The sequence below is a fragment of the Sceloporus occidentalis genome, unplaced genomic scaffold (assembly GCF_023333645.1).
Source record: "Sceloporus occidentalis isolate IW3139 unplaced genomic scaffold, rSceOcc1.0.p SCAF_452, whole genome shotgun sequence".
In the NCBI taxonomy this organism is placed as follows: domain Eukaryota; kingdom Metazoa; phylum Chordata; class Lepidosauria; order Squamata; family Phrynosomatidae; genus Sceloporus; species Sceloporus occidentalis.
The window spans coordinates 254964-277530 of NW_028317432.1; the positions used below are offsets into that span (position 1 = coordinate 254964).

At 42.1% G+C, this 22567-nt stretch overlaps 1 non-coding gene across 1 annotated transcript; it reads left to right on the top strand.

The window, feature by feature from the left end:
• The first annotated feature begins 20987 nt into the window (after positions 1-20987).
• LOC149271892 (small nucleolar RNA SNORA35) lies at positions 20988-21117 on the top strand. The gene has a single exon (XR_016279643.1). It is a non-coding gene; the product is annotated as a small nucleolar RNA SNORA35 (small nucleolar RNA).
• Positions 21118-22567: the final 1450 nt, after the last annotated feature.

A 22567-nucleotide genomic window follows, 5' to 3' on the forward strand; every position in this document is an offset into this window, starting at 1 on the left:
ATAATTGACATGAATACATTGTTATCAATTTCATTATTGTTGTAATGGTAATATTTATTGTTAATGAGATATGTTGGAGTCTCAACGTTGTGTTATGTGGTTGGCCACCATGGCCAATTATTTATCCATAGCAAAAGTAAAATGTATTAAATCAATATCCGTATCTTGGTTTTTATTCTGGAGGAAGGTTTATAGAAGGCCCCACAGTCACATGTATGATTATCTTTCTTGACGGATACTGTATGTGCTTCTGCCTTAACTAGTAGCACTGTAAAACCTCCTGCCACAGAAAGAGTGAAAGAAAAATATTTTCATTTGATGAGTTCCATTACTGGTTAAGCTAAAATGTTTACTTTGTAGAATTTCCTTTTTCAATCAAAGCATTAGATGGCTTACACTTATAACAGGCATATCAGATAAAAAATCCTTTTCCTGCGTTATACTCTGGGAAGGAAGTGGTGGTTAGACAACGAAAAATAAACTAAAGTCCATGAGAATACATGAAATGGAATTTTGCTGCACAATGATATTTTTCTTAGTATCATTTCTCTTAACTGCAGTGAAGCAAAATTAATATCATACAATAGAACTTTGTAAAAAACCAATACTAAGGAGCCAGCAAACCCTATAACATACAGTCCTGTAAAATAGAAAGTAGAGTTCTATGATTTTACATATCAGGACATAACAATCATCCGTTCCTTAGAAGGTCTAAAATTTAGGTAAATACAGCTTCATGTGAACATCAACATATGACATATTACACCGTGTCATAATTTATTTAACAAAAATAAAGCCGCAATGACATTCAAGACTGTTGCCAATCTTCCGAGGAGTTGGCTTCCCAACAAATTCACCCCAATGCACTGCTCATGACCATGCACTGCTCAGAGATATTATAAAAAAACCAAGAGTTACATCTGAGACTCTACAGGCTTCAGTTAGCATGTTAAACGTTAAAGTTCATGGCGTACAATTAGAAAGTCTGAAGTATGGTTGGTTTGAAAGCGTTGCCAGGGAAAAGACTCTCCTCTTTATAAAGAACATGGCAGCATGGCTTAGGTTTGTAAAGTTGCATTTGAACAATGTCCTTTGGACAGATGACACCACAGTGGAGATTTTTGGCCATAATGCACAGCGATAACCAAAACACAGCATATCAGCACAAACTCACCATACCAATTGTCAAGCACTGTGGTGGAGGGGTGATGATTTGGGTTTATTTTGCAGCCCCAGGACCTGGGAACCTTGCAGTCACTGAGCCAACCATCAACCCCTCTGTATAACAAAGTATTCAAATGTGAGTAAAATGCGAGGCCTTTTGTCCAACAGCTAAAGCTTGGCCGAAACTGGACATGCAACGGGACCATGATTCCAAGCACATCAGCAAATCTATAACAGAAAGGCTAAAGAAAGAGAAGAATCAAGGTATTGCAATGGCCCAGTCAAGGTGCAGACCTCAACCCAATTAAAATGCTGTGGTGGGACCTTGAGGGAGCTGTGCATAAACAAATGCCTGCAAACCTCAATGAACTGAAGCAACATTGTAAAGAAGGGTGGGTGAAAATTCCCCCAGAATGATGTGAATGACTGATAAAGTCATACAGAAATGATTACTTCACATTATTGCTGTTGTAGCTCTACAAGCTATTGAATCATAAGGTGTACTTAGTTTTTCACACATGGCTTGCCCATTTTTGCTTTATTTTTGTTAAATCATGACCTGGTGTAATATGTCATGTGTTGTTAATCTATTTACCTCATTTTTAGACCTGCTAAGGAACAGATGACATGACTGTATATTGATACTTAACTAAAGCCCAAATTTGAACTGAAACATAGGGTAATTTGACCAGAGCTAGAGCAAAATGTGACAGAAACCAACACGGCTGAATTCCCATTGGGCCTTTTTATCTGGGCTGCCTGCATTATCATTGGTCTGTCTGCTCTATATTTCGGAAGATAGAAGAAATAGATTAATGTCATGGTGACAGTCAGAGACAGCTCTCTACTTTAAGGACGACGATTCTACATATTAGTGAGTAGAACAGGTAGAAAAAGGGGTGTCAGAATTGAGGGAATGTAGGTGTCCCTAACATAAAACACCATAGAGATGTAATGAAACAAATGCAAACCTCCATAAGGCAATGGGGAGATCTGAGATATTACTCCAAGTAATGAGCTTATCATATAATATTGTATCCAATATAATCTAATATCTGATTCAGTGGTGGAAGACCTTGGGAACCTTGTTGGGACCCAAAAGCAGAGGCTTGTTCATGGTTCTACTTAGTTTAATCTTTGAGTCTCAGGGTAGTTTTCAGTTTGGTGGACCCATAAGGGAAAGATGATTTGTGTATTTTTTCTTTATCAGTAAGTTAAGGGGCAACTAATAATAATACATGTTTGATTTTTATAGCACTTTTCTCCTTGTGAGACTAAAAGCAATCTACAAATATGTAAACAGACATAACAATTGAGAGTTCTTGATGGTCAGATAAGCTGAATGCCTGATAAAAGGCGTGGGTCTTTAGCTTTTTTAACCCCTTCGTGACAATGGCTGATTTAGTTTTTTGTACCATTTACGATGGCTGTTCTGCGGTGCTCGTATGTTGCTGTAATTTGTTTCTTTCCTGTTCACTGAACTCACACAGGTTATATATTGTTTTCTTCAGGACAAGAATGGCACCAGCCCCTTTAATAAAAAAAAACCCTTATAACAGATTTATAGGTGCACCATAGGGTTTCAATTGAGACCTTGTCTGAAACATTCTCTTTGAAACAGAGCTTAGTCATTTCTTTTAAGTATATTTTGTTCTTCTCTTGTTCTGACGACAGCAGGACCGCCCTCTGACGTCAGCGGACATCCCACCGATGGAGGAGGACATATCTACAGTCTGCACACTACATGATGTTGCATACCAGAGGCCCAGCCTTGATCCAACAAGCAGAATGTCTTTCCACCGATCTGCAAGCTTATGTTTCCCCAGCACTTCTAGATTTTGGAGGAGAACTATATCTATGTTTCACTTTGGCATCCTATCGCCTTCTGTTTTGTTCATTTAGCTTATCGGCAGCCTGGTTAACCATGTAATAGGCTGTCTTAGGGTTCTGCTTTAGTGACTTCACATATTGATATTAATGGGAGGCAGGACGTGACCTATCTAAAAAAAACCTCATAGTCTCTGGTCTATAGGCAAATGTGCTTTTCTACCAATCATTAAGAAGTACGGTAAAAACCCTGTAGATTTATCCCTACTGCAGCTGTAGGCATGCACAAAAGCTTCTACATTTTGGGTCCAAGCCTTTTTCTCTACTTTCTGTAGACTACCCAACATATCCAGAAAGTCCTGTTAAATCTGTCAATCTGAGTGTTGCCTTCTAATTCGTAGGGAGAAGTCTTTGACTTATTAACCTCAAGTATGCTCAAGAACTCCTTGATGAGTTGGCTCTCAAAATCCCTTTCTTGATCAGAGTTCATATACTGTTGGGCAGTCCATAATGCAAAAAAAACTTTTGGCTGTTTGGTGGGAAACGCTTGTGCATTGTGGGTGAAATGATCAGTGACAACCAGGATATTACCAATACCAGCAGAGTCATTTTCAATACACAGAAAGTTCATGCAGACCATTTCTAGGGGACCAGTACTTGTAAGATGGCTCATGGGAGCAGACTTTACTTTCTTCCTCTGTATGGAAGATGCCATATTGATAGTATAACAGTATATATATATATTTACTCACAAAGTCCATTGCACACCATTCCAAATTTTCCAAGCCTGGTGCTAGTAACCAGCAGTCCTGAGGAAACATATGTCATGAGGAAAGTCAGCAATGACTGAAACGTCGACTTGACTTTGAATAAAGAGAAATTGTTAATTTAAAGACCTGGAGTGCTGACCATCTTTTGAAAGTGCTTTATATATATATATATTCATAAAGTAAATATCATTCAATAATCACAGTAAGATTCATAAAATACATATCCGTTTATAACAACCACGGAGTTGAGCATGCACATGGAATCTTCAGTTGCGGCTGTTCTGAAGGAGGTGGCTGTGGAGGAAGGTCTCCCCCTCCTCTGATGCGACCGCTGCTGCAGCGGCTGAGAGGTGGAGGGGGGTCTCCCCCTTCTTGAGGCTTTTGCTGTGGCGGTCATGAAGTGGAAGAGGGTCTCCCTCTTCTCTGCACTGGCTGATGCTGGAATGGTTGCGAGGTGGAGGAAGGTCTCCTTCTTCTCCGCGGTGGTTGCTGTTGTGGCAGCTCTGTGCAACCACCACCAGGACGAGACGGCCATTTAGCATGGAAGACACGCAGAGGCATGAAGCTGGCACCCAGGAATGTTCCTCCAGACCGAGACCCCTCCAATGCATTAGATACTGCAGACTGCCCTGCTGCCTTTGGGAGTCAAGGATAGACTGGGAAATTCGTTCCTCCATATTCCTTAGAGGAACATCTGCTACTGTCACTCTCCAGGATGTAAAACGATTGCAGACCAGGGGCTTAAGCAGCGAAGAATGGAAGACACAAGGAATGCAACGGTAACCCGGCGGACAATTGGAAATGGACCAATGAACCAACCTCATAGAAAGTACCCTGAGCTTCAGGTATCTGGTTTATCCCCCCGTTGGTAAGTCGGATTAGGAGATCATCTCCTATTGGCCTGTTGTTCCTGACAACGAGCAGCTTGTTCGAGTGCAGAAAGGACCGAAGCCCAAGTGGAGCGCAACAACGCAAGTCTCTCTTCCAGGGCCGGAACTGGCTAGGTACGTACTGTCCCAGGGAGGGACTGTGGGTGAAGACCATAGAGGCAGAAGAAATGTGACGCCCCAGTAGACTGTTGAAGAACGTTGTTTCAAGCAAATTCTGTCAATGGCATAAGATTTGTCCTTAAGGAGGGAGAAGGCGGAAATAGACCACTCTGAGGCATTGGCCCCCTTCTTGGTCGTTAAAGGTGCAACGATCTTGGAGTAATTGTGGATAAAACGTCTGTTTTATCCACAGGCTGTGGCCAATCCTTGATGGCTTGTACCTTGGTTGGATCCATCTCAAAATCCCTTAGAGGTTATTATGTAGCCCAAAAAGTCATCTTGCGAACCTCAAATGCACACTTCTCCAGCTTGGCATAAAGTCCATGTTGTTGAAGACAAGCTAAAACACCAAGGACCTGCCTTTTCCTGTAGCCAAGGAAATCCCAGTATTATAGGAGTTGAAGGGGAACAGATACTGAGGAACTGCAATTCTCCAGCATGTACCAGACCCTCGGACAGAGTTAGTAGAGCTGTAGTAAGGGTGACCTGAGCAGGATGGAGAAGCCTGCCATCAATGGCCTCAAGGTGTACTGGAGTACTCCTAGGGAGCGTGGGAATAAGGTGCTCCTTGCAGAACACAGAGTCAACAAAGTTACCCGCAGTTCCAGAATCCAAGAAAGCCTCCGTGAAAATGTACCCTGTAGACTAGGACAGACAAACAGGAACAATCATATGAGTGACGAGAGTATCAGGGGACAATCCTAGAACACCTTAGGCAGGTTCCCTGAGCCACCCTAAGTGCAGGCATTTCCCAGTCTCTTGGGACAGGATCTTACTAAATGCCCAGCCGCTCTGCAGTACATACAAAGTCCCTCCAAATAGACCTCTCCTGGTCAGCGAGTCTAGTGGCTCCCAACTGCATGGGTTCCTTAGGGGCGGAAGGGGCCATTGGTGGGGGAACAAACTGTGAGGCAAGGCCTATGTTAACCCATTCATAAAAGCATCGATCAATGCCTCATGAATCCAGTTCACCATCAATGTGCGGCCATCGTACCGGGAACGTCAAAGACTGAGCGCAAAGCCCTCACAATTTCAGAGTAAGAGCAAACCCATGGAGCATTTTTTTTCACAGAGAGGAGAGGCCACGCCAAAGCCTTGTCTGTGAGGCGTGCAATGACATACCTCGTCATAGCTCGATCAGTGGGGAACATATATTGAGATAACTCAAAGTAGATCTCATGTTGGCTTAGAAACATTGTGGAGGAGGTAGGTTCAAAGGAGTGTGACCTACGGGAGCAGGAGCTGAAGGAGGCGCCGCTGTAGGAAGAGAGGTCTGCTGGCCAGGATCTGTACGCTGCAGTAAGGTCTGGAGAGCTGGAGCAAACTAGTCAAAGCGATGATTTATATCAAGACTAGCCTCAAAACACCCCTGTTGTCCCACCAAAGCGGGTCTCACGCTGGCCCAGTCACCCACAGCAAGGTTGGAGACAACGGAGTCAGGTAAAAACCAAAGGCAGCGGTAACGTGGTCAAAACAAGCCAAGGTCAGGATATGATGAGAAAGGATCAACGGATAACACACCAAGGTCAGGATACCGGAAAATCAACGTTAACGAGGAAACAAGGCAAGGTCAAACACGAAAGGACTGCCAAGGATAACGCGCACTGAGTACCAGCACTATAAGCAAAGGCAACCATCAGAGGACAAGAATCATAGGAAGCTGGGAGGTTTAAATAGGAACCGGAAAGAAGAGGCATGGAATTGAGTCACTTCTGGTGTTAGGATCTGTGGCCATCTTGTGTGTGGCATAATCTCCCATTTTAAAGCCCTGTAGTTCCCTGTAGAGTTGACCACTAGAGGACGCGTGTGCAGAATCTTCAGTTGCAGGACCTGTCTGCTGCAGGGAAAGATGTCTCCTACATGGCTGTTCCAGTGGAGGTAGCTGCGGAGTGGAGGAGGGTCTCCCCCTGCTCTGATGCGACTGCTGCTGCGGCGGCTGAGAGGTGGAGGAGGGTCTCCCTCTTCTCCACACTGGCTGCTGCTGGAGGGGTTGCGATGTTGAGGAAGGTCTCCCTCTTCTCCACAGCGGTTGCTGTAGCAGCGGCTATTTTAACTTCCTGCAGTGCTCATGTTTAGCTGTCATTTGGTTCTTCATTTATTGTACCCACACAAATTATATATTGGGTTGTTTTTTTCAGGTGAAGAAGGCTTTTGTTTAGATGGCATTGTTTTGGTTGTATCATATAATTTACTATATAAAAAAGTATAAAATATGGTGAAAATTTTAGGAAAGAAGAACTTTTTATGACTTTTATTTGAAAAACCTTTCATCCATCTAAAAATGTTAATGAAAAAAACCTAACTGCTAAATAGATTATAATATCTGTCCTAAGTTTAGAAATACCCAGTGTTCTTTTTCAAGTTAAAACGCATAGTAATATATTGCTATTGCAAAACCATGTCCTATTTGGGAAATCTTTGAAGCTGGTTAGTTCAATTTACCCTTATCAAACAACATATGTTTGAAAACTAGATACCCCAAGGTATTTCAAATGCTCCTATTTTAACTCTTTCCGTGCACTAATTTTACTACCAGCCTTTGTCAAACTTTGTTGGAGTAATTTTTTTGCATATTCATGGCATATGTCACTTTCACCTCAATATGTGTTAAGCAACCTATTCTGAATATGGTGTTACAACCCATGCATGGGTTTGTTGGGTTGTTCGGGGGTAAAAAAAAACATCTGAGAAGTTTGCATGGTTTGGAATTTTGACATCTTGTCAGTCTCTGGCCATGTTTTATTTGGGATATTTTTAAACCTGCCTAATTAGATTTACCCCATAAAATTATACTTTTTTTAAAAAACTAGACACCCCATGAGCATTTAAAATGCCAGTATTTCAACTCTTTCCATGCAAGGATTTTTGTAAAGTTATAGCACTACTTTAACGACTTGCTTATAATATATATATATATATATATATATATTTGTACTTTTGGACATTTTTTTTAAATATTGCTGGAACTGTATTGTTTCCCTGATGGTGACAACAGTGCTCATTATTTTTATATGTTACCACATTTTATTTTTTTTTAAACTATTTTTATATTTTTTCTTATTTTTTTATTTACCGTATTTGCTCGATTATAAGACGAGGTTTTTTTCAGAGCAAATGCTCTGAAAAATACCCCTCGTCTTCTAATCGGGGTCGTCTTCTAATCAGACCTCAAATAGAGGTCTGATTATGAGACTAAGATCCAGATCCCCCGCACCGCTGCAGGGGACCTGGATCCTCCCCCCCACACACACACACACTTACCGGTGCTTCCTGCTGTATTGCCGGGGCAGCGGGTTGACGTCTACGCGATCCGCGCAGACAACGTCCGCTGCAGCCGGAAGGAGGTGTGGCTAGCAGCGGGGGTTGTCTGCGTCCGTCGCGGATACCGTCCCCGACTGTCAGAGATCAGAGTTCCCCGCACCGGTGCGGGGAACTCTGATCTCTGACAGCCGGGGACGGTATCCGCGACGGACGCAGACAAACCCCCGCTGCCAACTCCACCTCCTTCCGGCTGCAGCGGAATGAGACGTCAACCCGCTGCCCCGGCAATACAGCAGGAAATTGGAAGCACCGGTAAGTGTGTGTGCGCGTGTGTGTGTGTGGGGGGGTGTTAAACGGGGGCATAGGGCATTTCTGGAATGCCTTATACCCCTATATGCCACTCTGGCACTTAGGGGGTTAAAAGGCATATTATGGGGCAGAGTGGCATATAGGGAGGTATAAGGCATTTCAGGAGGCAGAGTGGCGTTAAAGGGGCATTTAATAGAGCACTCTGCCTCCTGAAATGCCTTATACCTCCCTATATGCCACTCTGCCCCATAATATGTCTTTTAACCCCCTAAATGCCAGAGTGGCATATAGAGATATAAGGCATTTCTGGAGGCAGAGTGCTCTATACAATGCCTTTTAACTCCCTTAATGCCACTCTGCCTCCTGGAATGCCTTATACCTCCCTATATGCCACTCTGCCCCATAATATGCATTTTAACCCCCTAAATGTCAGAATGGGATATAGGGGTATAAGGCATTTCTGGAGGCAGAGTGGCACATAGGGGGTCAAAAGGCATACCATGGGGCACAGTGGCATATAGAGGGTTAAAATGCATATCATGGGCCACAGTGCCATATTGGTGTGGCAAGCCTGGGGGCAGATGTGCGTAACTGGGGGACAGGTTGGAAAATACAAGGAAATAAAAACAAAAAAAATATTTTTCTCAATCATAGCTTTTATTTAAAAAAAATAGTTTCCATGAATTAACATTTACTGGTAAAACTTTTTTCCTTTAGGGTCGTCTTATATTCAGGCTTTTTCTTTTTTTCCTAAGTTAATATTCAGATTTTGGGGGGTCGTCTTATAATCAGGGTCGTCTTATAATCGAGCAAATATGGTATTTTACTAATCACATTGTTATTAGAAAACTGGGCTTCATTGACTTGCATGGTTGAATGTAGTACGTATATTCAACCTGCAGGGTTCTCAGGAGGGTCTGGAGAGCGTGCTTATTCTTAATGGGTGTCGCCATCTTTTGAGAGGCAAAGTCTCTCGCTATGGAACTTTTGAAATGTGGTCACAGTGGGTCCTGGGATGGGTTTCCAATATCAAGGTATTTCAGCTTCCTGTAAATAGGAGGCTGGTGCCATATTTAATATGTCACATGTTGACGTAGAAGGAGCCCCTGCTTCAGATTTCAGTATTTCTGAATGCAGCAAAGTCGAGGTTACACAGCAGCACTGTTTGGGAGAATGAACCAATCATAGACTGCTTTCCACACTGGTTAAAGTGATGATGTGCCACAATGTTTTTCCTTGACATGCCTGGCATGTCAATTGTCGTCAAGGGGTTGCCGTTAATGTTCGTTAGGTTATAATGTAATGCTGTCAAGACTGGCTGCAACAGCTTATAACTAATGGTAGAAACAGAATTGTTTTTAACTATCTTGCTCTATGTCGCTAGTGGGTTACCGAATAGAACATTTAGACTTTTTGTTACGTCCCTCAACGGAGCTCGTCACCCGAGTACCCGCGCCTAGCGGGTACTCGGCACTTACCATGGTCGCCTCCGGTCCACAGCCACCATTCTTCAGAGCACCCACGTGTAGTGGGTGCTCACGAAGGCTCCTTCTCCTGTGCAGGTCCTCTTCGTTCGCCAGGAGGAGGACAGAGGACAAGTGCGCTCACCACGCTCCCCTCTTATCTCCTGCCTGACGGAAGGATGCACAATATGTGACGTCCCTAGCTGGAGGGCAGGGCGGTTGAACGTGGCAGGTTTAAAACCGAGTACTGACTTACATTCAGTGCTCGGTTATCGTGTTTGCTGAGCTCACTGCTGTGAGCAGTGTTCTACTAAAACCTCCATTGCAGTCCTACTATTCTTGTTACTCTGCATCTTTACCTGGCGTACCTGTTACTCTGAAGGCCTCGATACCTAAACGGCGCTCATCATTTCTCCAAGGTCTGCTTTAGCCTTATTATCTAGTGACTCTCTGCATTACTGCCATACCTCTCCTGTCCTATTGCTGAATAAACCTGATATTGAACACCATTCTCTGCATACGGGGTTCCTTCTCCGTTACCAACGTTACACTTATACTCAATTTGCTTATTTGTAGTAGAAAAATGCAGTGTAACTCTATGTTATTCCAATATGCAGAATAGACATCAATTAGGTGTCACAAATAAGCCATACAAAGGGTGAGACACTGAATTGGCGCACCTTATTTAAGAGGCTGGCAACATTTATACGTGCATCCAGCAGCACGGTATGGGACTGAATGTCTCCAAAAACATGTTGATTAAATGATCAGATTAATGAAGGTGATATGGCAACAGCAGCAACAGTAGTAGTAGGGCAATGGGAATGGTTAGTCACTGGCCCATATCCAGCCCCATGGTACAGGATACTAAATTTCCTCCCAAATTAGAAAAATTATTTAAAGAAATGATCCCTCTGTAATGTTTCTGTTGGTAAATGCAGGTAAGGAATCCAGTGTGCAGGACAGGTAGTAACAGGAACGGTTCGGACAGAGTCCAAAGAATAGTTGAGCAAGCCGGGTCAGGAATGGAGAAGGTAACGTAGTCAGGAGTAAGGCAATGGTTCAGCAACAGGAGGGTCCTCAGACAAGCCGGGTCAGAAGTGGAGAAATCAGAGTAAACAGGAACAAGCCAAGTCAGCAACGAGAGGGCAATCAGACAAGCCGGGTCAGGAGTGGAGATATCAGAGTAGCCAGGAACAAACCAAATCAGGAGTAAACGCAATATGCAGCAGGGAACAGCTCAGCTGGGAACAACAACCGAGCACTGAATGAGTGTCAGCGCTCAGGTTTTAAACTTGCCGCCTCTCCAAGCCCCACCCCCAGCTGATGACGTGGAGCTGTGCGTGCAGCGTGATCTCCACTGAGGCATAGAGAGAGGGAGGGGGCGTGGCATGTGTGCATGCTCCTCCTCCCTATTCTGGAGGGGCGGCATGGGGAGCAGCAGACCCCGAGTGCCCGCCGGACGCGGGCACCGAAGATTGGGCACCGGGGAAGGTAAATGGCGAGTACCCGCTATCCGCGGGTACTCGGGAGAATGGCTCCGCTGCGGTTCGGGATGAGAACGTCCCGGATCGTGACACCCTCAGAGTGAGAAAGGAGTTTGAGCCACCGCAACAGAAGCAGGGTACAGGGCAGACACTGGCAGACAGACTGTATTAACCCCCTGGAGTAAGGCAGGACATTAAGGGACTATGGCATGGCAGAGTACAGGGCAGGCACTGGCAGACAGAAACCTTCAGCTACATGTTGCAAATATTGAAAAAAATAAAAGAATTGACCAATGACCACCCTAGGGTAAGGAAGGAGATTAAGAAACACCAGCAGCAACAGTAATAGTAATGCATTGGGCCTGGCCAGGCAGACAGGCCCCTTGGAGCAAGACTGAATTTCCCCAATATTATAGAAATTACAAAAACAATTATCTTTCAGAGTAAGGAACGGTTAGAGAGAAACAGTAGGCACTGTGCCTGGTCAAGCAGGCACTGGCAGATGAAAGGCAGATGCAGCCCCTTGGGACAAGATTAAACTTCCCCAATATTATAGAAGTTAAAAAAGGTCCCTCAGGGTAAGAAAGGTGAGAGAGGAGCAGGAGCAGCAATAGTGAACTAGGTATGGGCAGGCGGTCACTGGCAGATGATAGGCACATGAAGCCCCTTAGTGCAGGACCGAATTGCCCCAATATTACTGAAAATCAAATATTTGATCCCCCAGAGTAAGAAAAAAGATAGAGCAGCAGCACTAGAACCTAATTTTGAACACTGAGTGCTGGGTAAACTAATTTGGGAAGAATAACTTTTAAGAAAGCCATCTGCTCCACCAGGTGAGGGAAGAGCTGCCTTCTCTCGGGGTTTAGCATGTTGCTTGTTACAGAGAAAACCCTATGGCTTTGAGCACTGGTGAGTGGGCATGAAAGCAACTGCTGGACCACTAAGTAGAGGCATGGCCAGACAACAGCTTTCTGGTCCCAATAACTTAGAGGGACAGTACAAGGAGGTAGTGGCAGTTCCTTTGACCATTTCATAAGCGCTAGTCTGACTTGGGGAGATTGGCCACCCAGTAACAAGGGACGACTTCCAAATGGCTTATGCTTCAGTGGATCTAGTGCTACTGCTCCACATGGCCGCAAGAGAATTGAGAATTGGACACGTTGCTGCCACTGCTGCTGGGAATTTCTGGTTCCAAGTTCTCAGTGACATCCCTGAATGTCTTAATGCTGCACCATTAATGCCCATTCCCTTCTGCCCAATGGGCTGGACACTGCAATGTTCTACACAGAGGACATAGAGTGAAAATCCCACTGTTGCTGTAGGATCCACTCCATTACATCCAGGGTGGAGTTCCAGCAGGTGACGGTGGCGAGGTTGACCTGCCTTCTTTTGCTCCTTCCTCAGGTGCTGGCTTGCCTTGACGCTGCAGTGAAAGTGCCTGGAAATCTTTTTTTGTTATCTTCTTACAAACAATTACAATGGAAAGGTAAGTATATTATCTAAAAGCATAACAATTACAAGAATACAAAGAAGAAATAACACTAAGACAAAAAAATAAACACATATCACTGCGTAGGAGCAAATATAAGCTCCAGACGTAATAGGTATCCAATAATCAATTGCTTATATAATTAATCGCTTTTAATTTAACAATCCAATTTTCCCACATTTTACCCTTCGAATGGTATATTTCATTGCTTTTGTTTATACCACTTTCCATTTTTTATTGGAAGAGAAGTTGATGTTTTAATAGAGGACATATAAATCCTAGATCACATTTCCATTGTCTTGCTATTATGATCTTTGCGGCAATGAGACTTTGTAGAGTCAAATATTCATATTTTGCAATTTTAAATGTAAAATACATGTTACTGGATCCAGGTTTAGTGACAAATTCTCTACTTTTTTAATAATTCAATCACCATCTTCCACAGAGGAATGACCTTACTACAATTCCACCATATATGTAAATAAGTTCCTATCTTGTCTTTGCATCTCCAACACTTTTTACCACTCTAGCTTGTCTATTGATATATTTAGGGTTATTTTCACACATTTGAATGGCTGTTGGTCTCACCTTTTTCATCGTAAGGTTTATTAACTCATTGCATTTTGTGATGATTTTTTTACCCATTGGTTGTTGAAAAATGTATTTTAATAAATTGTACATATTTCCTCCATTCATACTATTCATACTATAAGAATTGAGGAAGTTTTTAATTCTAAGATATCTAAAAATTTCTGCCGCAGTTAAATCATATGTTTCTTTATGCTGAGAGAACGACATTAATTCATTGTTTAGATACAATCTTCTAAAGTGGTTATATTTTTATTTTTCCATGTTCTTAAGGATACATTTTCTATTTCATATTCTATTATTTCTATGGGTTGAAAAGCTAAAATGTTATGTCTGATTCCTAGTTTGTTTTTAATTTTGTTCCATATTGGAATTAATTGTTTTAGAATAAAATTGTTGTTTATTTTTTCTGTTTCTGAATTCCAAATAACTCTTTTTAGGTCTTTTAATTGTGTAGTTTCTGCCTCAAGCATCCACCAACCTTACATTTTCATTTAATCTTTTCGTAAAAAAAGAGATTATGTTAGCTTCATAGTATGTTTGAAATATTGGCAACCCAAGCCCCCTTTTGTTTGTTTTACCAGCCATCGTTTTTAATTTTATTCTGGCCTTTTCCCTCTCCATACAAAGTTCAAAAAAGAGGACTGTAACATCGTCAACCAGTTCTGCGGAATTTTAAGAGGGAGCATATCAAAGAGATTTGTCCGTTTTGGTAATACATAAGATTTTTAGTTTTTTTAAATCTGTATTTGTTTGTTTTAATATGGACATAGAGAGACTTATGGAAGTTAATTTTATGTTCTTTATTATTCTTATTCCAAGATATTGGAAACCACTATTTGGATTTTTAAAACCGTATTTTATTTGTATTTTATTTATATACATTTTTGTCATATTGTTAAATTGAGCTATTGTTTTTATACGTTTTTATATGTTTAGCTTATAATAAGACATTGCACTATATTCCCTCTATTACACTTATTAAATTAGGTAATTAATTAATTGGGTCTGTCATTTTTTTCAGGGTATCATCAGCATATAATGATATCTTAAGTTCTCCTTGTTTAGCTGGATAACCCTTAATGTTGTTGTTTATTCTTATTTTTTAGAGCTAGAATTTCTATTGTTAGCACATAGATGTTTGGGGACAGGGGGCAACCCTGTCTTGTGCCGTTATTCACCTGAAACCAGTCTGCACAGATATTCGGCCCCACAGTTCTTGTTGAAGGTGATCCATATAGAGACATAATAGCTTCTTGGATCCAACCTTTAATACCATAGGCCTCTAGTGTGTGCTTCATACACACCCAGCTAACCCTATTGAATGCTTTTTCAGCATCTAACAAAAGGATTAGGGAGGCTTATTAGTACTGAGGGGGGAGTCTAAAACATTTATGAGTCTTCTGATATTATGACTTGCTATACGTTTTGGTATAAAACCGATCTGATCTCTATGTATGATTTCGGGTTTTAATCTTTCTGCCAGAATTGATGCAAACAACTTAACATCAGCATCTATAAGAGATATTGGTCTATAATGTTTTATTTCAATGGCTTCTTTCCCTGGTTTTAAAAAGGGCAGGATATTTGCTCTCAGCATCTCTGGGGGGAAAGTTCCTGTTTCAACAGCTTTATTAAAGGTGAGTGCCAAGTGAATCGCTATATTGGATTTTATTACTCTATAGAAGGAGTTACTTAGGCCGTCAGGTCCCGGAGTCTTATTCTTAATAAGCTTGTCGATTGCAACTTCGACTTCTTTTCCTATGATTTTTTTATTTAGATAATTGTTCTGTTCTTGGGAAATTAATGGAATGTCCAGTTTTGATTTGAAATATGATTTTCTTTTGGGGCTCCTATTATCAGCTCTTTTTTTTAAATGTATTCAATAGGAATTTATCAGCTTAATTCAATTTAAAGTAATAATTTATTTTTAGAGTTTCCAGATTTTTATTAATTCTATCTATAATTTTAGATTTTACGTTTTCCCTTATCATGTTTAATTCTTGTTTGTTAAAACTGGGATCGTTTTTACTTTCTTCCGACAGCTTATATAGTTTAATATATAAATCTGAAAACTGAAGGCCTAGGTGCCTCATTCTGATACTATTGAGCTTTATACAATGGCCTCTTATAACTGATTTATATGCACACCAAATTGTGGTCGCGTCTAGTTCTTCACCAGAATTTTCTTCAAAAAAATATTTAGTCATTTTTTGTAAATAATCAATATTACTATTTTGGAGGATAGATCCATCTATCCTCCATGTAGTACTGGATCGACTTATTTTTCCTTCTGTAATGTCTATTATTACCATATCATGGTCTGACCAGACAAATGGTTTAATTTCTGACTGTTTTAACTTTTCTGCCATTGTTGGGTCCCCCAGTATCATATCTATTCTTGAGTATGTTGAATGAACCCTTGAAAAAAATGTATAATCTTTCACCATAGGGTTATATAGTCTCCATAAATCAAAAAGATTGTAATTTTTGTAATAACACATTTAGAGTTCTAGCTTGTTTGATCACTCTTTTGTCTGGTTGGTTCCTATTTTCATAAGTTTTATCTATCTCTTCGTCTAGAATACAATTGAAATCTCACACAATCACTAATCTACCTTGCTTTACTTTTTCCAAAAGGTTGGTTGGATATGAATTTGGTAAATACAAATTGACTAATGTATAAACTTGATCATTAATATTGCAAACCACAATTTAAAAATGACCCTCTGGGTGTCACGAGGTCAGGGAGAGAGGAAGGATCCTACTATGCAGATATGCACTGTGGAGAAGTCCAGTATACAGTCCGTAATCAAAATTGCAAAGGCAGGCAGCGAGGTCAAACGTATCCAAGGTCGAGGCAGGCAGAATAGGAGCAAAACGGGTAAACAGGTCCGAGGTCGTAGGCAGGCAGCAAGAATCGTGGTCAAAAACAGGCAAAGGTCGGTACACAAGGAAATCGAGATAATATAGAGAAACCAGCACACCCAAAAAGCATAACACTTTGAACGGGTGAAGACTGGAGAAAAGAATGGGGTTTAAATAGGGAATTAATTACAAACTGCTGTGTTGCGTACGTTGTGTACGCTGCGTACTCTGCGTAAATTGCGTACGCTGCGGTACATTCGACGCGGACCTTCGTCGCGTCATAACCGCGTTCCCGTCGGGGGACGTGCCAGCGCGTCCACGGCGTGGAGGCGCGATCCCGGCCGAGGTGGAGGAGGCGGGACCGCGACACTGCCGTGTGCGCACGGCGGGGACCGCAGCGACGGAGGAGTCGGGACCAAGCGAGGCAGCCCTGGCGTCAGAGGTAGGAGCCGCGGCACGCGTGACACTGGGTCAATATCTTGATGTTTAATTTCTACTGTTAGATGTTTAGCGAACAAGATAGCGACTCCTTGTTTCTTCTTTCCCTGCAGAGATGCTTGACTTCCCATTGTACTATATTTTCCTAGCCATCTAGCCATTTTGTGGTATATTTAGGCCCTGTATATTTATAGATGCAATCCTAATGTCAGGTGGGGGGGTGCGGAGCGTGGCGCAGGCACCACTACACAAAGTCCAGCAACGCAGTAGAAAAAGGGGCAAATCCAAGAGAAGAGTCGAGGTCACGGTCCAAAGGTCAAGGCAGACAGCAGACAGCATAAACGTGGGACGAAAGCCAAATAGTCAGGATACCAGGGATTCAAGTAATAGAGAGAGGTATACGCAACACTGAAGCTTAACAAAGAAGCATTGGTGTAGAGGCTTGTGGGGATTATATAGGGGCAGGTAATGAGATATCCACCCCCTAGCACCTGATCCCCTCCCACACTAAGTGCCTGTTCCCCTCCCTGCTGCTACACCTGAGTGGAGGGAGACAGAGCAGCGTCTACCTCCTCCCCCTCCCTCTGGTGGCTGTTGGAGAGGGAGGTTGCATCAACGGGGCTAAGCCCCGCCCCCTCCTTTCCGAGAGTGCGGCGCGGGCGCGGCACTCCGTGCACGCAGACCGCGAGGCCTGGAGCGCGGCCTGCCACGAGGCAGTGCCGCGCCGTGATCGGGAGGTCCGCGGGCAAGAGTAGACCTCCTGCCTGACGGTTCCCGCGACGCGGGACCAGAGACTCGGTCACGAGGAGGCCGGCCGACGGGGATCGCGGTCCGGGGCGACGGACCCCGCAGCGAGGTAGGTGGTCCCCGCCGGGCCTGACACCTAATCATATTATATTAGTTTTGGTTTCTTATAAACTCCCTCATGGTCCGTTGGCTGTTTACAAAACATATAATACATATACAAAACATACAAAAAGATAAACACCTTCCCTTTCCCTAAATTGGTCATGTGCCCAATTTTGGTTGGGTTCTGGTAAGCCCCGCCGGTACCCTTATGTAATGTCATTACGCCGACACTATCTCAGTCCTAAAAATAAAAATGACTTATCTTTGTTTCTATAACGTCTGTATAATCTTTAATTTAATTACGGGATAGTTAGATATCGTGTTTTCCGTTTCCTTTTGCACACAATAAAAGCTTAGTGTTTTCGATGAAACTTAATTTCGATGAAATGTAATTCTTAACTAAAGTATTTTAACCATACAAAATTACATTCTCCCAATGTTCTAGACATAAAGAAGTCTAATCATCGTGTATCAATAACTTAAACTGTGTTCAGGTCATTAAATTCAATTAATAATTGTAAATATCCTCTACTTAAATATAATCTATAATCATCTATGATTTTATAGACATCATTATCTTTCTTCATTTTCTCTTAGTTTCATCTATAATCCCTATATTTTAAGTGTATAGTACTTAAATTACCATAAAAAAGGAACTACTACATATTGCTAAACAGATACATCGTTGTTGACTGAAGCACTTTTACGTGTTTAACCCCTTCGTGACAATTGCCGGTCCGGGCACGTCACTGAAAATCGTGACGATTATGACAATTGACGTGCCAGGACCGGCACGTCTTTAAACGGGTGAAAAAATCGATCCGTGATCGATTTTTTCACTCAAACGGTGTTGCTCTAATGCCTCGACATCGAGGCATTGAGCAACACCAAAAAAAACATTCCCGCCCCCCCCCGATCGCTCCTAGGAGCAAAAAAAAAACATGTTTGAAAGACTGCACGTCTTTCAAACATGGCGGCGCCCGCCGCCGAAAAACGGGTTTAGGAAGCGATCGCGAGTCGCTTCCTTTGCTTAGCTGGTGTTGCTAAGATGCCTCAGTATCGAGGCATCTTTGCAACACCTGTTTAGCAAAGGAAGCGACTCGCGATCGCTTCCTAAATGCTCAACTTACCTTCCCGGTGCCGGTGTCTTCGAAACACACGCGGTGTTTCAAGATGGCGGCGCCCATCAAGCCGGGGGGCGGAGCCTGCTGACATCATCGGGGGGGTGTTGCTGGATGTCATGGACATCCAGTGAATAACACCCCTAGTGGTCAGATCACTCATAAGAGTGATCATGATTTGATAAATCAAAGGCAATGTTTTCTAAACATTGCCTTTGATCAGTATTGGATCTGCCCCCTCCTTCACTTGCTTCTAGTGAGGGAGAGAGACAGATCGGTGTGTTCTGGTATTTCAGGTATTCCCTAATAAAAATATATATATATTGATCCAAAGGCTCTTATAAGAGCCACCCATATAATATTAACCCCTTCATTGCCATTGATCACTGCATAAACAGTGATCTTGCATAGTGGCAATTGTTTTTGGGGTTGTTTTTTTTTTACATGTTTTTTTAGTTTTTTTTAGTTTTTTTTTTTTTTTATTATAGCCATTAACCCTTTCCTTCCCCACTATTTTTGCTGCAATTCTTACCATGCAGCGGTATACGGCTGAGGAGGCGTATGCCTTTTTGGCCACAGATTCTGAGGCCACTGATACAGCGTCAGATTTTGACGTTGGTCAGTTCACAGATACATCTAGTGATGTATCTGTGGCTGTTAGGACGCCTACCACACGTAGTCGTGGCAGTGCACCAGAGGCATGGGTAGCGCCTAATAGGTACAAGCCAGCTATCCCTCCTTTTTCTGGAATTCCTGGCATCAATATTGATGTTACAGGATTCACTCCACTGCAATTTGTGCAGGTTTTTTTGGGAGACGATGTCTTGGGAGACATTGTCACACAAACAAACATTTATGCCCAGCAGCACCGTGCTGCTAGCCCTAATTCTTTTTGGGCAAAACAGCCATGGACTCCCATTGACGTGCCAGAATTTCTTAAATTCTGGGCACTCACAATGTTAATGGGCATTATAAAAAAGCCCTCCATCCGCTCCTACTGGAGCACCAGCCCCATCTTTAGTACCCCCATTTTTGCCCAAACTATAACTAGGCAAAGGTATGAAATGATTCTTCGTTTCATGCATTTTAGCGACAACAGCCTGTGCCCCCCTAAGGAGGACCCCCAGTTTGATAGGCTGTACAAAATCCGCCCCCTGATTACCCATCTCGCTGCCAGGTTTCCAGAGGTTTATACACCTGGAAAGAATATCTGCGTGGATGAATCCCTAATGAAATATAAAGGAAGGTTGGGATTCAAGCAGTATATTCCTTCCAAGCGCTCCAGGTATGGAGTGAAGGTGTATAAGCTCTGTGAGAGCGAGACAGGATATACTCATGCCTTCCGGGTATACGAGGGTAAGGATAGCTACCTTGACCCTCCAGGTTGCCCAGATCATCTGGGCACCAGTGCCAAGATTGTTTGGGACCTAATATTCCCCCTTATGAACAAAGGCTACCACTTGTATGTAGATAACTTCTATACAAGCGTCCCTTTGTTCAAGCTGCTGTATTGTTTCGATACGGTAGCTTGCGGTTCTATAAAAAAGAACCGCTTGGGTTTCCCACAACGCCTGGTACGAACCCGGCTAGGAAAGGGGGAGACCTCAGCTCTACGCCAAGAGGAGCTTTTGGCATTGAAGTTCAGGGACAGAAAAGAGGTGTGCATGCTGAGCACCATCCACGATGAGAGAACCGTGGAGGTTTCTGTCCGTGGCAGAGCTGGGGTCACTACAAAGCCAGTGTGCATCAGGGCCTATAACAAGCACATGGGTGGAGTTGATCTGTCAGATCAACTCCTACAGCCCTACCTCATTATGAGGAAGACAAAGGCCTGGTACAAGAAGGTTGCAATTTATCTAATGCAAATTGCAACCTATAACGCTTTTTTGCTGCACAAAAAAGCAGACACTGGGCTGAAGCTGTCTTTTTTGCAGTTTCAGCTCGAAGTAATTTCAGGTATCTTGTACCGTGATGCACCTGGTCCCCAAGTAGTGATGGGAACCAACAGAATTGGGGCTACCCATTTTATTTTTAAAATCCCCCCTACAGCAAAGAAGCAGAATCCCCAAAAGAGATGCAGGGTATGCTACAGCAGGGGGCAAAGAAAGGACACCACATTTTACTGTCCAGATTGCCCTGGAAAACCTGCACTCTGTGTCGGTGACTGCTTCAAGCTGTATCACACAGTTTCCCATTTTTAATTTTTTTTTTGTTCCTGCTCCATTTTTGTATTTTTTTTTAATTTTTTGTTACATTTACTGTTTTTTAGCTTTTATTTGCTCCACCATTTTTAAGCGTTTTTATTTGCACTGTCAAGTGAACCCTGTGTCCATTCCGTGGCATGAGGGACCACTTAAGGTGCTAGATCAAATCCCTTCTTGGAGATAGGCCAGGCTTTCTTGTAACCTGTCCCTACTGATAGTTGGGTACAAGCATTTTTCTTTACCCAGATGTAAAATTCCTACTGAATTTGAATTGCTCATGTTCCAAATGTGGCCCTTTTGCCCCCAAACAATCTGACAAACCCATGCATGTGGGGTATCAATGTACTCAGGAGATGTTGCTGGACACACACCTGAAGTACAAAGTATGTGAAAAAAACACCAAAAACAATTACTATCCCAAACTTTGACAAGGGTTGGTGGTAGGATTAGTGCATGGAAAGGGTTAAACTATCAGCATCTAAAATACCCTGGGGTGTCTAGTTTTCAAAAATATATGGTTTGGTGGGGTAAATTTAATTTGCTGGCTTCAAAGATGACCCAAATACCACATAGAGACAGAATTACCAGATTCAGAGAAAAATGGTTTTGAATTAGCAAAACGCTACTTGTACTTATTGCCCCATAACGTGTAGAAGAAAGCAAAAAACCATAAAAACATTGGGTATTTCTAAACTCGGGACAAATAGTAGAATCTAGTTAGCAGGTTTTTTCAGTAGTTTTTTATGATGAATAAAAGATTTTTCAAATAAAAGTGAGAAAATGTGTTTTTTTTTCAATTTTTCGTCATATTTTATTATTTTTATTATAGGAAATTACATCATATGAAAAAAAATTTGGTGTCTGAAGAAAGCCCTTCTTGTCCTGAAAAAAACAATATATAACTTGTGTGGGTTTAGTAAATGGGTTAAGAGAAAATTACAGCTAAACACAAACACCGCAGAAACGATAAAACAGCCATTGTCACGAAGGGTACAAAAAGTAAAATCAGCCTTTGTCACGAAGGGGTTAAAAGACAATAAACAAAACAAAAACAAAAACAAACAAATAGTCTTCTGTCCTCTGTCCCAGGGTCTTAATCCTAATTTCTTATCCTTTAACCATGTTTGTGCTTTTTCCCGTAGAGTCCATAATCTCTATTTGCCCATTATAAAACACCTTAATAGCTGTTGCAAAACCCCATGAATATTTAATATTCTTTTGTCTCAAGAGTCCGTCACTCTAGGTCACTTAATTTCAATTCCATTTGTTCCAATTTTTTTCCCATCTTAGATTGTTGGTCTTTTAACAAAAGGTTCTGGAGTTCTATAGTACCCATTTTGTCTTCTATGTTTTTTTTTACTTATGGGCCAGATCTCCTATTTCTTTTTTTTTTCTCCTCTTTATTACAATTCATTTGATTTGACACATTTTCAGCATGAGATTGGAGACAGCTTTTTAGCAAACCAGTTGTTAATAATGTTTCCTCCTGGTTTTTACTGTGGAATCTTCCAATTGTGAAAGTATAAAAGCTGATTCTTCCATTGTCTTATCTTTACTTATTTTATTTGTTGGGGAGAAAAAAGTGGGCATTCTCTTTGCTTGTTTAATTTCTCTTCTTTCTTTTTTGTTTTGAGATTTCTCCTGTAATTTTCTGGAAGACATTTTGAAATATTCGAACTT